Source organism: Sarcophilus harrisii, chromosome 4 (genome assembly GCF_902635505.1).
Source record: "Sarcophilus harrisii chromosome 4, mSarHar1.11, whole genome shotgun sequence".
Lineage (NCBI taxonomy): Eukaryota > Metazoa > Chordata > Mammalia > Dasyuromorphia > Dasyuridae > Sarcophilus > Sarcophilus harrisii.
In genome coordinates, this window is record NC_045429.1 from 298,415,907 (window position 1) to 298,435,144 (window position 19,238).

General features: G+C 35.3%; 1 long non-coding RNA gene across 1 annotated transcript; it reads left to right on the forward strand.

Moving 5' to 3' along the window:
- Window positions 1-296: 296 nt before the first annotated feature.
- On the forward strand, window positions 297-16,418 carry LOC116423699. The gene is made up of 3 exons (XR_004234206.1): window positions 297-375; window positions 2,935-3,148; window positions 15,801-16,418. It is a non-coding gene; the product is annotated as an uncharacterized LOC116423699 (long non-coding RNA).
- Window positions 16,419-19,238: the final 2,820 nt, after the last annotated feature.

Sequence of the window (19,238 nt, forward strand, 5' to 3'; positions counted from 1 at the left end):
AGTGGAAGTTTTATGTCCATCTACAATAGCAAACCCATTTTTCCTTTTCCCATCCCATCCTAGAAGAGCCATCTATAAACCAATTTACTCCCCTAGCCATTGGCGATTCTTGTAAATCCTCTCTTACTTTTGTTTGAAAATCAATTAACTCTAAACAACAATGTTCTTCTCAAGGGGATGGTTCTGTTCCTGGAGAAAAAAGGAAGCAGGATTAAGATTATGATCTTGGGTGATTATTAGATCACCCTTTTCTAATATTCTAATAGTATTGCCTCATATTTCAACATTCTGGAATCTGTGAGCCATCTCCCAGCCCTCTGATTTAATATTGTTCTTACTTGGTGTGGGACACTTACTATAAGACTGCCCCCAAAGGTAAGCTTCCTACTTTCTTCTACCAAGAGAGCGGTAGTGGCTATTGCTTGTACACAGGTCAGTCAACCTTTGGCTATGGGAACTAATATTTTACAAAGGAAAGCCACTGGTCAGGGGCAAAGGATCAGCAGTGCAACATGGGCAACTAATCTATAAGCCTCCTTCCCTTCACCTGGAGTGAATTCCCCTTCATTTCATTTTCTCTGTATATTTAATTAGGAATTGTTTGGGTGTCAAAAGTTCTCTTTCCATATAGCCCCCTCCATGATAATGCAAAACATGAAAAATGCATCTGAAGACAATATAGATCTTTGATAAATAAGTCAGGGATCTAGGATTGGGGTTCCAGAGATAGCTCTTCTTTCCAGCAATATACAGTATAAAAGGCTTTAGGCAGATTAGTTAAACTTTTTCCAGCTTTCTCTCAGAAAACAAAAGGCAAAGTGTGAGTGGCCCCAAGTACTTGGGTGAAGTAAGCCTTTAGATAAAGAAACTCTAGCCCCACGAAGTAAAAGGGTTAAAAGATAGCAGCAACCAAAGTCTGGGCTGCTAATTAAAATATCTACATACTTGTATATCTCACTGACTACTTGCTCTGATTACAGACATTTGCTGTAAGAGGAAAAATCAGAGACATGATTTATTTAAGGCAGTTTTACTTTAGGTAACTGTCCTAATTTTTAACCATTCTACCTTTTGACCTATGCAGACAGTCTTAACTGAATTCAAAACTCCAAGTAAATATTAGATGCAGTCCCAAAATATTTTATCTCCTACAGCAATTATCATTAATCAAGGCTTCAGATGAATCTAGTTCTCAAGAATCACAGTAAAGGATTCATCCTAGAAAGCTTACAGCTTATATAGCTTATCTTTCATATCTAAGTAGATGGCTCTATGTTTAACATTACATAGATCATTTTGCCTTTAAAATACTCAATACAAAGAAAAATTCTAAATCTCATGTTGTCCATCCTGTTTCCACATAAAAGAAACTTTCAGATCTTTCAGATTTAACATTAATACTCTCTTCATTCTAAAAAAAAAAGAATTAAATTTTTGGAAATAACCCTATCAAATTATCAGATCAGATTAAAACCCTGCTCTAGGTTTGTTTGTTTGTTTTTTTTTTTAAGTCATATTACTTAAACAAGGAGACTATCAGGCATGTAAACAAACATTAAATAATTTGCTTTAGACATATGCGATCTTAGTAGAAATAAATTGCTTTCAGAAAACTTACAGTTCCAACAAACTTCTTAGAGAAGCTATAGACTTGAAAAATAAAAATAAAACATTCAGTTATTAACACTACATAAATGTAGGCTGTTCCTTTAAACAGTAGAAGCAATTAATATCCGAACCAGCAAGGAGCTGCAGTTGTTAAAAAGCCACCATACTTAAAGGGGGGGAGAGGGATTAGATCATCTGACAAGGTCCCTCTCCACTTGGCCACCCTTCCTCCACTCCACCATCCTTCCCGAGCCCAACTTATTACTGCTAACCTTTTTAGCGTGCCATATACTCCAGGATCCAATATGCCAGTGCTCCATTTAAACTACTAAGTGTTTTTGCAAATCAATCTTTCTTGTCCCTTGTCTTTAAGTCAAAAAAATTTTTTTTTTTAAACTTTAACTTCAAGGTTCACAAATAACTGAACCAAATTTCATAAAACTTATACATGCCCAACAGAACTGACAAATTTTTAAGGCATTACTCAGTTACAAAATACCCAATACCTCTAAAAAACAACATACCATCTAAGTAGGGAGAAACAACCACAACCTCCCCTAAGGTAAGCTACTGGCATTTTGTTTTTAATAACCTATATTTTAACTTAAAATCCCAAACACAGCTTTAAATTCCCAATAATTTAAAACTACTTTTGCCATCATATTTAAAATAATGAATTTCACTAAAGATCAGTTTCTTTCCCCTGGCCCCACGTGGCCCTGCTGCAGTCAGGACATATAATTTATACATATAGCTATATACATATATATAGTATATATTATACATATAGTATATACTATATTACATATAGTATATACTATATTACATATAGTATATATATTATGTATATAGTATATATTACATATAGTATATATTATACATATAGTCAGGACATATAGCTATATACATATATATATAGTATATATTATACATATAGTACATATATATATTATGTTAGGACATATAGCTTCTTTCAAGCTACCGTCTTCACTCTCTTGATCCCACATACTTCCCTGATGTACAGGGTTATTTTGATCCATTTCTCTTGTCCCATTCCTTCAAAACTGTATCTCTGATTAGTCCCCTCTCCTCTTGTGAGAAGAGAGAATTCCAAAAACATTTTTTAATATGCCCTTCTCCCATACCCAATAAGGCTTCTCTTCTAAGAGTGACTGCTCTAGCTACCATTACCTGAAAGTTATGTGTATTACATTTAAGGGTAGAAAATCTCATAACTCTCTAATACTTTTAAGGGGTTTGGGAAGGGAATGTCTAGTTTTTAGCATTGACTTTACCCCTACTGATTGTGTACCCTCAATTTTAAAGCTTCTCAAGTTTTCCTTGCTGGAAGATTTGGAAGGTATCTTACTAGCAGCAATGGAACAGCAATGGAACTCAGCCTGGAACTGAGGCTACATGGTCAGCTTTTCTCGAGCTTCTACTGAGACTCTACTTGCTTTGCTTAGAATTGAAAAAGACAAAAGAAATAAACCAAATCCTCAAATCCATTTCTGAAAGCCTTGGGACCTAAGAGGAAAGTGTAAGTGCCCTCCCCCTGGGATGGATGAATAAGACCACTTTTGCATGACACTGGAAAGAGAGAGTGACTATCTCTGTTAGGTATTCAGCCAGTTCTGTCCATATAGCTCATGGAAAGAGGCTGTTTTTATCCACATGATAAAAGGAATCAGGGTATCTCTCCCATGTGAGTCCCACATCTAACTTGGGCATCCATCAAAGTTGGGTTATACAACAAGAATTACAAAGGAAAAAAAATGCAACAGAATCAACCAACCTATCAATCATGTCTGAAAACATATGGAATATTTTATACCATTGATTGCTATCTTGTGCAGTATTGTTTGCTTTTGTTGCTGTTGTCTCTAAAGCTACATGATTCTTTTGTTCTTCCCTATGGTATTATGTTGTCTACTACCCTTTATATAATAAAAACAATGACCCTCCTACCCCCTGGTATGTAATCAATGCTAGTGCTGTGGATAGAGAATGGGAAAGCAGTCTGATAAAGCATATGGACCCATTCTAAAAAAATATATATATATATATATATATATATATATATATATATATATATATGTATACACACACATAAAATTGGCCAAAAACAGTTATCAATTTTTTTAAGGATACTTTATAAAGTTCACTCTTGCTTTCCAAATATTTTTCCTGATTTAATTCTTTCCTCTCTTCATTCCATCCTTCAAACATCTGCCTAAGTGATTTCCTAAATCTAATAATAATAATCTAATAATGTTTAAGAATTCACCCTCCGGTCTTGAATCCCTGGCTTTAAAAACATTTCACAACCTGCTTTCCAACCTACCATTTCAGCCTTATCATACATTATTTCCCCTCAAAAAAGCTCCTTCACTTTAGAGCCTAAGTTAAAAAACTTTATATCTAGAGAAAAGCATGCAGGGAGGAGACAAAAATTTTTGAATACACACACACACACACACACACATCAACACCACCTTCACAAACCATTTTAGTTACTCTGTAATTACATTTATCAGCTAGTTTAAATGTGAAATAAATTAGCTTTAAATAATATGAAACAATAAAACATTCTTGAATCATGCAAATATAAACTGGATGGGGCAGACATGAGTCAATCCAGAATGAAGGTAGGAAATCAAGCTGACTTTTGGTTGTGCCATGCTAATACCTTTTTAAATTCCTTGGTTAGTATACATGTTGTTGCTCTCTATAACTACCTCCCTCTCAGCAGCTTACCAGAGAGTAATATAGATCAATATGCAGAGAGTGAGGAACTCTTCTCAGCTCTTCATTTATTGTCACTTTACTTAAATCTCTGCAATCACATCTCCTTACACATCTTATTCATATATTTCAAAAAGAAAATAGAAATTTGGTCTATATGGTTGGGTCAGAACACAGAATGATAATTATCCTAGTACTGTGGAGCTAAATCTTACTCATAACTTGTGATTTGACTATCTTTATTTATTTATTTATTTTTTTGCTGAGGCAATTTGAGTTAAGTGACTTGCTCAGGGTCACAGAGCTAGGAAGTGTTAAGTGTCCGAGATGAGACCAGATTTAAACTCGGGGCCTCCTGACTTCAGGGCTGGTGCTCTATCCACTATGCCACCTAGCTGTTCAGATTTGACTGTTTTATTTTAACACAATATTAATTTGTTAATATGAGGGGGGGAAACACTAGGAAATGTAAATGTAACTAGACTTGTATCTAAGAGGTAGATTTATGTAATAGGACCCAAATTCATGGTGATTCTCCCCATTAGAAGAATATTTATGAAATGGTTTATGCTTGTCCCCTCAGAGAGCAAAACTCTATAACAATGAGGTGAAACTCCGAGTCTTAACTAAGAAAAATCCCTCTCTCTTTCCTGGTGCCCTCATGCTACAAATAAAGAAATATTCAATCATATAAGGACAATATTTACCAAAAGTGTCTATGAGAAATAATGCCAAATCTGACAAATATATTCTTTAACAAAATATTTTTTTAAAAAACATACAAATTAAAGCAGGGTCTGACTATTGTTCCACTCTTAGCTTCCTTGTTTCTCTCTGAAAATTGTGTGTGTGTGTGTGCGGGAGTTTGGAGAGTAGGGGGGGTGTGGGGTGAAAGGGGTGATCTCCCCTGGTGATCAGCCACCAGCTGTTGTCCTAGTCACTCTGCTACCTTGGACCCACTTCTCTCTTTTCCTTTTCTTGTTCTCTTTGAAAGTCACTCCCCAAAAATCTTTCCCTTTTGTCAAAACCTCTGCCTCCCCTCCATTACCTATTTGAGGGCTGATCCAATATTAGTTTCCTCTCCTCCTAAATTAGGAATCCAAATCCCAGAGGATTTTGCAGTCTTGGCAATGGGTGTTTACATAAATTAAAAGGTATTTTTATTTTTTTTTTAAGTTCATTAGTTTGTGTATGAGTGTGGTTTTTTGTTGTTGTTGATGATGTTGTTTTGTTTTTTTGCATTTTTTAAAATAGCTTTTTATTTACAAGTTACATGCAAGGGTAATTTTACAGCATTGACAACTGCCAAACCTTTTGTTCCAATTTTTCCCCTCCTTCCCCACCCCCCCCAGATGTCAGGATGACCAGTAGATGTTAAATATATTAATGTATAAATTAAATACAAAATAAGTATATATGACCAAAACTTTATTTTGCTGTACAAAAAGATTCAGACTCTGAAATATTGTACAATTAGCCTGTGTAGGAAATCCAAAATGCTGGCAGGCAAAAATATAGGGATTGGGAATTCAACGTAATGGTTTTTAGTCATGTCCCAGAGTTCTTTTGCTGGGTGTAGCTGGTTCAGTTCATTACTGCTCCATTGGAACTGATTTGGTTCATCTCATTGCTGAAGATGGCCAGGTCCATAAGAATTGATCATCATATAGTATTGGAAAGATTATAATATTTCCCTGGCCCTGCTGTTTCACTTGCATCAACGGTAAGTCTTCCGCCTTTCTGAAATCGTCCTGTTGGTCATTTCTACTGAATAATAATATTCCATAATATTCAATTACAATTTATTCAGCCATTGGGCATCTACAGTTTGTTTCTGGTCACACAAAGAGACCTGCCAAAAAAGTACTATAGGTCCTTTTCCTTCTTATATCTCTTTGGGGTATGCCCTGAGTAAACTGTGGATCAAAGGATATGCACAGCTTGATAACTTTTTGAGCATAGTTCCAAATTGCTCTCCAGAATAGTTGGATGTATTCACAATTCCACCAACAATGTATTAGTGTCCCTATTTTCCCACATCCCTTCCAACATTCCGCATTATCTTTCCCTGTCATTCTAGCCAGTATGACAGGCTGTGTAGTGGTATCTCAGAGTTGTCTTAATTTGCATTTCTCTGATTAATAATGACTTGGAGTATCTTTTCATATGGCTAGAAACAGTTTCAATTTCTTTGAGTAAAACGTATTTTTAAAATTTAAATAAAATTATCGGGAAAAGCAAAACATGGCCAAACTCTAAATCAGTCATAATTTACCAAGAATCTACTGGGCTCCATGGTGATGGCCTGGAAAATCTCCCCCATCCATTAGATGATGTTCTTTGAGACCTCAAACAACTTGTTGAACAAAGACATGGAATCTAACAAGGCAGTAAAGCCTGGTTATGGTCGGTCATTGTCTAGTTACATCACTGAACTCTGCTCCACCTGCTGGGTCTGCACTGATTCATCTACTCCCAAAGAGAAAGTTTAATTGAAACCGATATATTCTTCCTGGGCAAAGATCTGACTAGGATCCCAAGATAGCCTCAATATGCCTTTAACCCCAGAAACTTCTGCAGCTGAGCTACATGACCTAATCATTGAGATGATGCTAATCAAATCTTGCCTGGGGTGATCTGGCTGTTCTTCTAAACCTTTATATTTTTCAAGAGGTAATTAAGGCCCATTAAGGCTGCATTCTGCCTCTTTACAACTTAATTGGATCACCTTCCGGATGCCAGCAATTGTTTATGCTTCTAATGGACATTGCCTTGCCTTCAATGCAGAGAAACACTGTTCTCCCTAGGATGAAAACTGACATACAAATTGTGACAGGATTTCCTCTGCATACCATCCCTTAATAGCAACCCTTAGGGCCATCCAGAGATCCACTGACATTGTTCCAAATCAAAGAAAGCAGGTCCCAAAACACAGTGACTGGAATATAAGGGTGTTACACCACTTTTAATCCTCAATTCAGTTTCTCTAAGGTGTTGGAAAGAAGAGAACTACTGAAGGGACAGATGAGCTTCACTATGAATGATTCCAAAGGGATTTTATCTTTGAACAGAATCATCAATCACTTTGGTGGAAAGAGAAGCGAGAAACAAACAGGTGTCAATTTTCATCTTCATTATGTCCATTTCAGGAGATTTGGAAGAGTAATGAACAGGGGCAGGTGTTGTTCTTCTACTCTGGGGAAGACCTAAATTATACATTTAAACATCAGAACATCCTTGGTGCAAGGGATATGATATAGGCCTTAAACATTGCCACAAGGTGGAACAATGATGCGGCACATAGCTAGTCCTTCCACCCATTCTAGAAGCCAGAAGTCTCTTTGAGATTCTGGGAGATTTCCAATGAATTTTGAAGAACTAACAAGGAAGAAGTGGGTGGAGTAGGAATTGTCAGAGAAGATGATTATAAGATAACTGAACTGAACTGAACTGAAACCTGAAAGGCATCCTGCCTTTTTTTTTTTTTTTTTTTTAAGAATAACAATTTCAAGGAAAATCTAGCAAAGGACTCTTTCCTCAATAACTGCTACCATAGCATCCAAGTGTAATGCAAATTCATCTGCGCAGTGACTTGACATACTATAACTGAGAAAGAGGATTCACCCTAGGTACTTGCTAAATAAATCTTAGAGCAGTGATGTTGTACTCAGAGAATAAAGTTAATTATCTTTGAGTGGGGACTCCAGAGGGGGGAAAAAAATCATCAATGGGGACACCTATTGGCCAAAGAGTAATAAGGTAAAAAAATAAATAAATAAAAGAACCTAAAATGTCAAATCTGAAAATAAATGACCAAAAAGTCATAAAGATTATACACCTGCTAAAAGAACTCACACAAGTCATCACACCACAGTTAATTATAAGAAATAAAATAAAATAAAAACAAAAATTTAAAAATAGGCCCAACAATGGTCATAAGCAAAAAGCTTTCTTTATTCCATTGGTAATGTAATGCCAGAGAAACTGAGGCAAGATAGAGATTGGAGAGTTTTTAATATTTTATTTGGATTTCTGAAAGGGAGAAATTGTGCTGGGGGCATGAAGCCCCCAGGGCTGATGTCCAAAGCATCCAGCAGGGAATGTGAGTTCTCAATGACCTATTTATCTCTCTAAGTTTGGGTAGCTAAACAAAGGTAGAAGGAGGGAGGGGGGATTGAAGTCCAAACTCTGTTGATCAGGAATCCCCAGGAAGGGACCATCAATCTGATTCTGACAGATTGGAAGGTAAGACCATAAATTCTTGATGACTTAGGAGGAGTTAGGAGCCAGGAAGTCTGAACTCCTCCTTATCTTGAGTTTATACATTTACAATTTATAACCTTAGAATAGCTAGCCCTAAGTTATATCTCTCCTAATGATCTGGAGGAGGGTTGTAAACCTGGGGGATTAAGGCAAAACAATTCAGGAAAACTAAGGCAGAACAATTGGGGAAACTGAGGCAGAACAATTTAGGGAAACTGAGTCAGAACAATTAAAGGGAACTGTGGCACAACAGTAGAAGAAAACTAGGCACATGTGCTAGGACCTCCTATAGAAGTAGACCCACTTTAGTGTGATTTAATGTATTACCCAGAATATATATAGCAGTGGTTATGTAGTCATCTGTAGCCTTGACAGTTGATGGAGAATAGTGACAATGAGACTAAGTTTATTCATAGCAAGGTTTCATGATTGGAATATATGTCCTACAGGTACTTGTCCAAGTTCAGGGATCATCTGGTGCTGATGTGAAAGAAATGGTGAGCACAAAGGATTGTTGTTACATGGAGCTCAGGGCATAGCATTCTTAATAGGCCTTAACTCTAAGAAAATAAAGTATCTCCTAATAGTAAAAAGAGAGGGCTGATCTTGGCATGGTTATCCTGAAACTGGGACTAAAAAAGCAAAATATTTTAAGGCACAGATGGTAAAGGACAAAACACAAAGTACATTAACCAAACAGAAGCAGCAAAGTTAAAAAAAGACTTGGGAACATCCTTCAGAGGTATTAAGTGCTAGTAATCTTCTTGGAGTAGGAAATGAGGTATATATTATCATTCAGGATCAAGAGGATTGACTAGAGAGAATTTATTATTGAATTCAACTCTAGTAAAACTTTCTTTCAAACACAACTAAACTTCTCTATTTTTGTCAAGTGAACTATTATCTTTCTAGTCAACCAGATTCACAATGGGACCTCTTGTAGAGTATATAACTACTCATTTGCCAAGTCTTATTCATTCTGTCTTCATAGTTTTTCTCATTTGTATTGACATTCTTTCCAATTCACATAGCTACCATCCTAGTTAAAAAGTCCTTATCACTTCTTAACTCAATTGTTGCTTTCCAAATGGTTTTCTCTCCTTTTTTTTTTTGCCATTCCATCTTCCTAAAAACTACCAAAGTAATATTCCTAAAGCAAAACTGTCATTACCCCATTTAATAATTGATAATAACTCATTATTAGATCTTGGATTCATGGCATTTAAAATACTTCACAATCTGGCCCAATCTACCTTTCCAAATTTATTATATATTATTCCCCTTCATTACACTGTAGTCCAACCAAATCGGCATTCTTGTTGTTCCTTACATCATTCCATCTCCCATTCTCCTGCTTTTGCACTAGATGTCCCCCATACCTGGAATGTAATTTCTCCTCATCTGCTATCCCCTATTTCTTAGAAGTTTTAATTTTTTTCAAGGCTCAGGTCATACGCTCATAGAACTAGAGCTGCATGAGTCCATAGAGGCCATCTAAAACAACCTACTTATTTTACAGATGAAAAAGTATATGGAAGTAGATTTTCTTCCAAGTTCATACCAAGAAGTAGGAGAAAGAACAAACATTTATTAAGTGTTTACTGAGCACCTTCTAAGCACTTTACAAATATGTCACTTGATCCTGTCAGCAACCCTATGAGGTAGCTAGATGTCATTATTATCCCCATTTTACAATTGAGGGAACTGAAGCAGACAGAGGTTAAGTAACTTTCCCAGAATCATTGCAGCCATTAAGTATCTGTAATTTATCCTGAAGTCTTCTTCCTGACTCTGGGACCAGCACTGTATTCACTGAACCACCTAGCTACCTACGTATAGGTAAGTAGTGTACCACATACTCCATATCATACTGCTTCCTCAAGTATCTCATTTGACATTAAAATATGCTCTGATCTCCACAGGTGTTATTACCTTCTTAGAAAAATCAACAGTATCTCTATTTTGCATTTATATGTTTCTCTGCTAGAGTGTAAACTCCTTGAGGACAGAGACACTTTCACTATTTTCTCTGTATACCTATATCCTAACATAATACCTAGCATAGTGGAGGTACTAGATAAATTCTTGTTAACTTAGTCATATATCAGAGTGTGATTTAAGGAGTAGTGCATAAGGGAATTCTACTCTTGTTTCCTCCCTTAGTTCAAACAATAAAACAAGGAAAAAAAAATAAAAACAAGAAAAGTAGGTAGCCAGGCCCAGGATTAAGTTGAGACTGGAGATGATTATAACAGAAAAGCAGCTGACAAGGAGGCTTCAGTAACTGATACCCAATTATTTGGATAAGCTAATTTTTAAATTTCATTTATATTGTAGTCGTTGTGAATATTATTTTCTTGCTTCTGCTTATTTCCCTGTGCATCAATTTATATGTCTGAAATATATCATATTTGTCTTTATTTAAATTGCAGTAGTTTTTCATTATATTCATGTATTACAATTTGTTTAGCCTTTCCTCGGTTAATAAATATTGACTTTGTCTCCAGTTCTCTGCTATCACAAAAAGCATTTCTATGAATATTTTGGAATATGAAGGACTTTTATTTCTGTCATTAATCTCCTTGAAGTAAATGTCCAACAGTAGGATCAAAGATTATGGACATTTTAGTCATTTTTTATAACATTCAAATATATTTCCAAATGGCTGTACCAAGTCAGTTCCTTCAATATTGCCTGTCTGTCCACAAAAACTCCTAACACTGATTATTTCCAACTTTGGTCATTTGTTGCTGGATGAAGCAATTAGAGTTCATTTTGTTTAACTTCCCATATAATACAAAGAACCTTTTTAGGAAATCTGTGGCATATGGTTCTGCTTGAAGCTGGATAATGTCATAAGCACATCTCAGCAACTTCCCATCTAGAATTCAAGTCCATAGAAATTTGACAAAGAGTAATCACATAGAATCTAAGACTTTATAAAACACTACATAGACAATGAGCATATCAGCTAAGTTTTGTAGATTTTCAAGATATCTTGCAAGCCTGCTGATAATCAGTTATACAGTTTCATGAGAGTTAATTGGTCCTTATATATAAATAAAATTTATTGTTATATTCTAAGAAATAGTTATATAAAATTACTTTGGCACCCATCAAATTCATAAGATTCAAAGAATCTCAGAGTTGGAAAAAGCCTCAGGAGACAGCAATCCATCCATGTCTTCCATTCAATTCTAATCAAATCTTTGTACAAACAAGATATATGCAGAATAGGTGAGATGTAAACTCATAGGAAGGCACTATCAGAAAGTATCAGGCAAGGACTTCAGTAAAAAGTAGGACTTCAGCTGAATGAAGTCAAGGAAACTAAAAAAACAGGTGAGAAGAATGAACAATTCAGGCATGGAGAACAATTAATGCAAAGGCTAAAAATTGAGATGTGAAGTATCAAGTGAAAAGAAAAAAGTAAACTATCATAGCTAAGTGTAAGGAGACTGGAAAGGTAGAAAGGGGACAATTTGTGAAGGGTTTTAAATGCCAGAGTGTTTTTTATTCAATCTTGAAAAGGGAACCACTGCAGTTAATGGAGTGGAAGGGTGACATGGGAATGATAACGGGAGAAATCTGCTAGAGAAGACAGAACAGAGTAGACTCAATGGTGCGTTTAGAGGAATTAGCTCTGGCAATAAGAGTTACCTCTAGGTTAGAAACTGGAACATGCTGGTGGGAGGGGAAGGAGTAGGAGGAAGGAGCATAGTAGGTGAAGATGTCTGAATAACATGAGGTGAGGAAGAGGAATTCTTGGTCAATTGCTTTACTTTATTTAATGAATTATGAAGGGAAATCCATGGGAGAGGAGGTATAGTGGGATATATGAGGAGTGAAAAGGTTTAGAATAGCTACGATTTGTAATGAGATGATAAATTGATTGAGGAGGTATAAAAATTGTCTAATTATTAGCCTTCTGGTAATGAACATCTCCAAACTTGACTGAGGGAATGAATTACATAGTCTGGTAGCAAATTCTTTACTATTTTTCTACATACTAATTAGCTGAAAATTTTGTCTTTTCTATCTCCACACAATTGTTCACACTTGTCTCCTTTCCACTCACACAACCATCCCTTACCTGGACTATTTCAAAAGCATCTTAATTAGTCTTCTTGTCTTTAGTCTCTTTTCACTCAAATTCATTGTCTCCTTGGATGTCAAAGTAACTTTTATAGTAATACATATCTGACCTTATCACTTTCCTATTCAATAAATTCCAGTGACTCTGTTTTACTTCCAAGATCAAACATAAACTCCTCTGGTAAGTATATAAGCTATTCTCAACACAACTCCAGCCCATCTCTCCAATTCTGTTTCATATTACTACCCTCCATGAAATCCATGATCTAGTCAAACTGGTCTTTTTGTTATCCCCACATATCTGACATTACATCTCCTATCTCTGTGCCTTTGCATTGGGTAGAATTCACTTCTATATCATATCCATATCACCATGTCACTTTCAATATATAGAATTCACTTCTACACCATATCTCCTCCTTAGAATCTTCATTTTCCTTCATGACTCAGTTCTGATACTTAATACTTGTGTGACTTTGGGAAGTCCTTTAAATTCCTCCAAATTTCCCAATCTATAAAATGAAAGGATTGGACTAGATGGTCTCTGAGATCCTTTTACCTCTATAAGTCATCCAACTTCCCCAAACCTTCCTTTTTTTTTTCTTTTATAAAGTGAGAAGGATAATATTTACATGGTTTTTAAAAAATAAAGCTTTTTATTTTAAAAACATATGCATAGATAGTTTTCAGCATTCACCCCTGCAAAATCTTGTGTTCCAAATATTTTTCTCCCTCCCTTCCCCACTCCCTTCTCTAGAGAACAAGTAATCCAATACATGTTAGTGCATTTATATATATTTTCATAATTATGCATGATATTTTTCAGAGAGATGTCATGAAGATAAATAAGATAATACCAAAATACTAAATCATCATGAAGAATTATTATTGTCATCAACAAAATATCTTCTCTCTTCTTTATTTAGGTTTCTGATGTCAAAAAGTAATGAGCTGACTTACCTTCAGATCCCTGAAGTATTTATTAGAGATTTTTTTTAAAATGTGTGTGTGTTGAGGCTACTCACAAAAATTAAAAAAAAAAAAAAAAAAAACATTTTTGTTCTTTCCCTTCAGTACAGAGAAGGCAGACAATGAATATGGAATATCACATAGGTTGTCAGACTCATTCAATGTGTATGTTAGTTTTCCTGAACTGCATTTTTTTCTTTCTTTTTAAAAAAATCTTTGTTATAAGCTATGATTTCAGAGAAAGAAAGTAAAAAGCAATATGTGCTCAAATGAATGTGATTGTGAAAACAAAAAGCATCAATAAAAATAAAAAGTTCACAGGATGATTATCATAACTAGTACAGTAGTCTGTCAGATGACCTTCAATTGGGATTGCTGCAGTAATTCCTGAATTCTAGTCTGCCTATCTCTATATGCATGGTCAGTTTGAGATTGGGTAGGTTTCAAGACCGGGGATCACACTGACTAATAATGCAAGTTAAAAGACTTCATTGGACCTTTGTGGAACTAATTTCTCCTGAAGGCCATGTAAACCAGATTTATTCTTTCAAATATAGTGCCTTACCCAGCTGTTGATAAATCTTATGGCATAATTGCAGAATTATTTTTGTAAGTGCTGGCCACACAGATGAATGAATTTCTAGTGATACTAATCAAACAAGTTGAGGAAAATACTTGAGATTCCCCAGTGGTCCAGAACATATTAGATAAGCACTGAGTATTACAAGCCTCACTAGCTTATCTAGCCAATATACCTCTAATAAATGCTTATTATGCTTAACGTATTAGGCTAATATTTTACAGGGGCATCTATGTGGCATAATGGACAAAGCACTGGATTTGGAATTAGGGAGAGTCATTTTCATGAGTTCAGATCTAGCATCAGACACTTAATAGCTTTATGATCTTGGACAAATCACTTAAGCCTGGTTGCCAGTATCTTTATCAATAAAATCCCAAATGGGGATCGTGAAGAGTCAAAAATGACTTGAACAACTGTTCCCAATCTTCCATTTGGGTTATTTTTTCCCCATACTACCAAATTTTATTCATAGATCACACAACAAAATTTCAACTTATTTGAAATTTTTGTGTCTGGCATGAAAAAGAGGAAGAAAGCTGAGGAAAGGAAAATGTATTTTCATTAAAATGGTCCCTGCCTTCAGAGAACAACATAATAAATTCTGATCATTAAACTAAAGCCAAAGAAAGTTCTAATTACTGCTTTTCTTCTTTTGCTTTGGACTGCTAAAAGCCTAAATACATTATCTTCTTCCTCCTTCACTTCTAATGTAGAGTGCCTGGAGTGTCACACCCTTAACCACAACCATTACTGGGGCTCTAGTCCAAGTGTATCATACCAGAGGGGGAAAAAATCCAATTTCTGCTATGATCAGCTGGAGTAGATACCAGAAGAAAGGAGTTGGAGCCCAAGAACAGGAAAAAAAAATGAAAGATTAGGAATGGAATAGAGAATAAAGGAAGAAGTTTAAAAAGGAGGTTAGAGGTTCAGGGTAGCTTGAACCAAGTCAAGATATGATGTTTACAGCTTCAACTTTTTTGCTTCATGGAGCAAAAAATCCAGGAATATTGTTTTTTAATATTTTCTAATTTTATCACTGATTTCTGACTTGCAACAAGAGGTACAAAGGATCTGAATTATCTAGTCCATCAAACTGTTTTGACACCTTGAAGTCAAAGATTGGCTTATTTGTCTTATCCTCAGTTCTACCACTGCTATTTATAATGGATGCTTTCTAGTATAACATTCATTTCATCTTTTCCTGCTTATGTCTATTTGCCATACACACTCCAGATCATGAAAGTAGGTTTTCTGGGGTTCATTCACAAGTGAAAATAGAATAAACAACTTTAGTAATAAGCAGGAATAATTTAAAGGTATAATATCTAGAGTAAGAAATCCATAAGGGATAACTAAATCAACCCAATCTCAGACTGAATGGTGCCGATGCAATCTAACTTCTCTATATCTGGATAATTTATAATCTCAAATGGCCTCTTAAATAGATTTTTTTGAGAATTATGAGAAAATTGCATATTATCTTTTGGCATTATACCTGAAAGAATTATTGATCTTGTGTTTTTTTTTTCAACCTAAGTTAGAGATGAGCCATGATGCTTGAGGAGGTCTGCTGTTGAAGAATTAAAAACCAGAGGAAACCAGGTAACAAGAGAGATGTCAAAGGAAGGAGACATAACCATATTAAACCAACAATAAGGTAAAGGAGAAGAGCTAAAAATGTTCTCTGATGCTTGAAGAGGAAGAGAAGTTTGAGCAGCTGCTTCAGGCTGTTCTGGGAGCTGGTTTGACTGGAGGAGAACTCTGTAGCTCTTGGAAGCTGGGAGAAAATAGAATCCTGCTATGTGAAGAGCTGGCTAGGTTTGGTGGTATTGCCCACAGATAAAATTTGAAAAACTTTTCATCTTTCTCTTAAGGAAAATATTTGTCACTGACTTAGCCTAACACTGTTTCATTAAAAAGGCAAGAGGGCAGACCTAAAATGCTGCTGATCTCTGAATTGTTTTGTTTTTTTTTTTTTCCTTCTAAAAATGTATAATATTACTACTTGATGAAAAGAGCTTAACATTGCTTCAGTGGACCCAGAGCATCAGAAAAGTGTATCAAAGTATATTCAAAAGGATACAAAGATACCTCTCTTCATCATGCTTCACTTTATTGCACTTCATAGATTGTATTTTTTTATACAAATTGAAAATTTGTGGCAATCTTACTTTGAAAAGTTTATTGGCACCATTTTTCCAATAGCATGTACTAATACAATGTCTCTATGTCACATTGTACTAATTCTCACAATATTTCAAACTTTTTCATTATCACTATATCATGGTGATCTTGATCAGTTATCTTTTATGTTACTACTGTAATTTATCTTGAAAACTATATTCAGATCCTATATAATATAGCACTCAATTGATAAATGCTCTGTGTATTTTGACTACTCTACTACTGCCATTCCCTCTCCTTGAACCTCTTTATTTCTTGAGAAACAACAAAATTGAACTTAGGGCAATTAATAACTCTAAAATGGCCTTTAAGTATTCAGTTGAAGGGAAGACTCCCACAAACTTCAATGTAGGCAAACTTGTTGACTTATTTTAAGAAATTGCCACAACCACCCCAATATTCAGCAACCACCAGCCTGATTAGCCTTCAACACTGAGGCAATATCCTCCACCAGCAAAAAGATTTTGATTTGATAAAGACTCAGATGATGGTTAGCATATACACTGGAGTGCTGGAGTCATTGTTGTTTGTCCTTCATTCTTGAAGAGCAGCATGACATCAAGGAGGCGCAACAGAACATCAAAGAAGTGCATGACTCAGACTTCCTACTAAGTTAGCTGCCTACATAAAAAACAGTAGGAACTCCAGAAAAAATTTTAAATTTGTACTGGACCAAAAAATGGCCAACAAATACAATGAGAAGCTATCATAAATGACTTCTCCCACTTCAGTATAAAAGAAGAAGTCAGTTAAAAGTCTGATGATGATAGGAAAGAGAATTCCACCAGCAAATTCAGCTCTATCCCAGTATAACCAGAGATAGTCAAGATCATGCATAGTTAATCAGACTCTGTGTCCTTAAACAATAAGAACAGAGAAAGCCCCAGGATAGGGACCTTGAAGATGTTAGAAAATCATGTTGGAATGGGGGCTTCCATCCACCTGAAGTACTCAGACCAAGATAACTCAGGCTCAGGGGTTGAAGTTCCCTAACATTTTTATTTTATTTTTTATTTACAAAACATATGCATGGATAATTTTTCCAACATTAACCCTTGCAAAACCTTTTGTTCCTAATTTTCCCCTCCTTCCTCCCACCCCTTCTCCTAGATGGAAGGTAGTCTAATACATATTAAATATATTGAAATATGTGTTAAATCCAATATATGTATATATATGTATACAGTTATCTTGCTGCACAAGAAAAATCAGATCAAGAAGGAAGGAAAAGAAAAACTGAGAAAGAAGAGTGAGAATGCTATGTTGTGTTCCACACTCTGTTCCCATGGTTCTCTCTTTGGGTATAGAAGGTTCTCTTCATCACTGAACAAATGGAACTGGTTTGAATCCTCTCATTGTTGAAGAGAGCCATGTCCATCAGAATTGATTGTTGTATAGTCTTGTTGTTGCTGTGTATAATGATCTTTTGGCTCTGCTCATTTCACTTAGCATCAGTTCATGTAGGCCTTTCCAAGACTCTCTGAAATCATCCTGCTAGTCTTTTCTCACAGAACAATAGTATTTCATAGCATTCATATACCATAATTTATTAAGCCATTCTCCAATTGATGGGCATCCACTCGGTATCTAGTTTCTTGTCACTACAAAGAGGGCTGCCACAAACATTTTTACACATATGGGTCCCTTTCCCTCCTCTAAGATCTCTTTGGGATATAATCTCAGTAGAAACACTGTTGGATCAAAGGGTATGCACAGTTTTATAACTTTTCAAGCATAATTCCAAACTGCTCTCCAGAATGGTTGGATCCATTTACAATTCCACCAACAATCACTGTCCCAGCTTTACCATATCCCCTCCAACATTTGTCATTATCTTTTCCTGTCATCTTAGCCAGTCTGAGAGGTGTGTAGTGGTATCTCAGAATTGTCTTAATTTTCATTTCTCTGATTAATAGTGATTTGAAGCACCTTTTCATGTGACTAGAAATGGTTTTAATTTCTTCATCTGAAAATTGTCTGTTCATTTCCTTTGACCATTTATCAATTGGAAAATAGCTTAAACTGTTATAAATTTGTGTCAATTCTCTATATCTTTTAGATATGAGGCCTTTATCAGATCCTTTGGAAGTTAAAATGCTTTCCCATTTTATTGCTTTCCTTCTAATTTTGTCTGCATTAGTTTTGTTGGTACAAAAATTGTTAACTTAATATAATCAAAATTATCTATTTTGTGATCAACAATGATTCTAGTTCTTCTTTGGTTACAAATTTCTTTCCCCACAAATCTGAGAGGTAAATTATCCTATATTCTTCTAATTTATTTATAATATCATTCTTTATGTCTAAATCAATAACCTATTTCAATTTATCTTGGTATACTGTGCTGGTGTGGGTCTATGCCTACTTTCTGCCATACTAGTTTCCAGTTTTCCCAGCAGTTTTTGTCAAATAGTGAATTCTTATCCCCAAAACTGGGGCCTTTAGGTCTATCAAATACCAGATTGCTATAGTCATTGACGATTTTGTTCTGTGAACCTAACCTATTTCACTGATCAATTTCTCTATTTCTTAGCCAGTATCAAATGGTTTTGATGACTTCTGCTTTATAATATAGTTTTAGATCTGATACAGCCAGGCCGCCTTCATTTGCTTTTCTCTTCATTAATTCCTTTGAAATTTTTGACCTTTTGTTCTGCCAAATGAATTTTGTTGTTATTTTTTCTAGGTCAGTAATATCGTTTCTTGGGAGTTTGATTGGTATAGCACTAACTATCAAAAGAATACTATATAGAGTGAGGAAAACTAATAAAAATTCATCTGACACAACAAA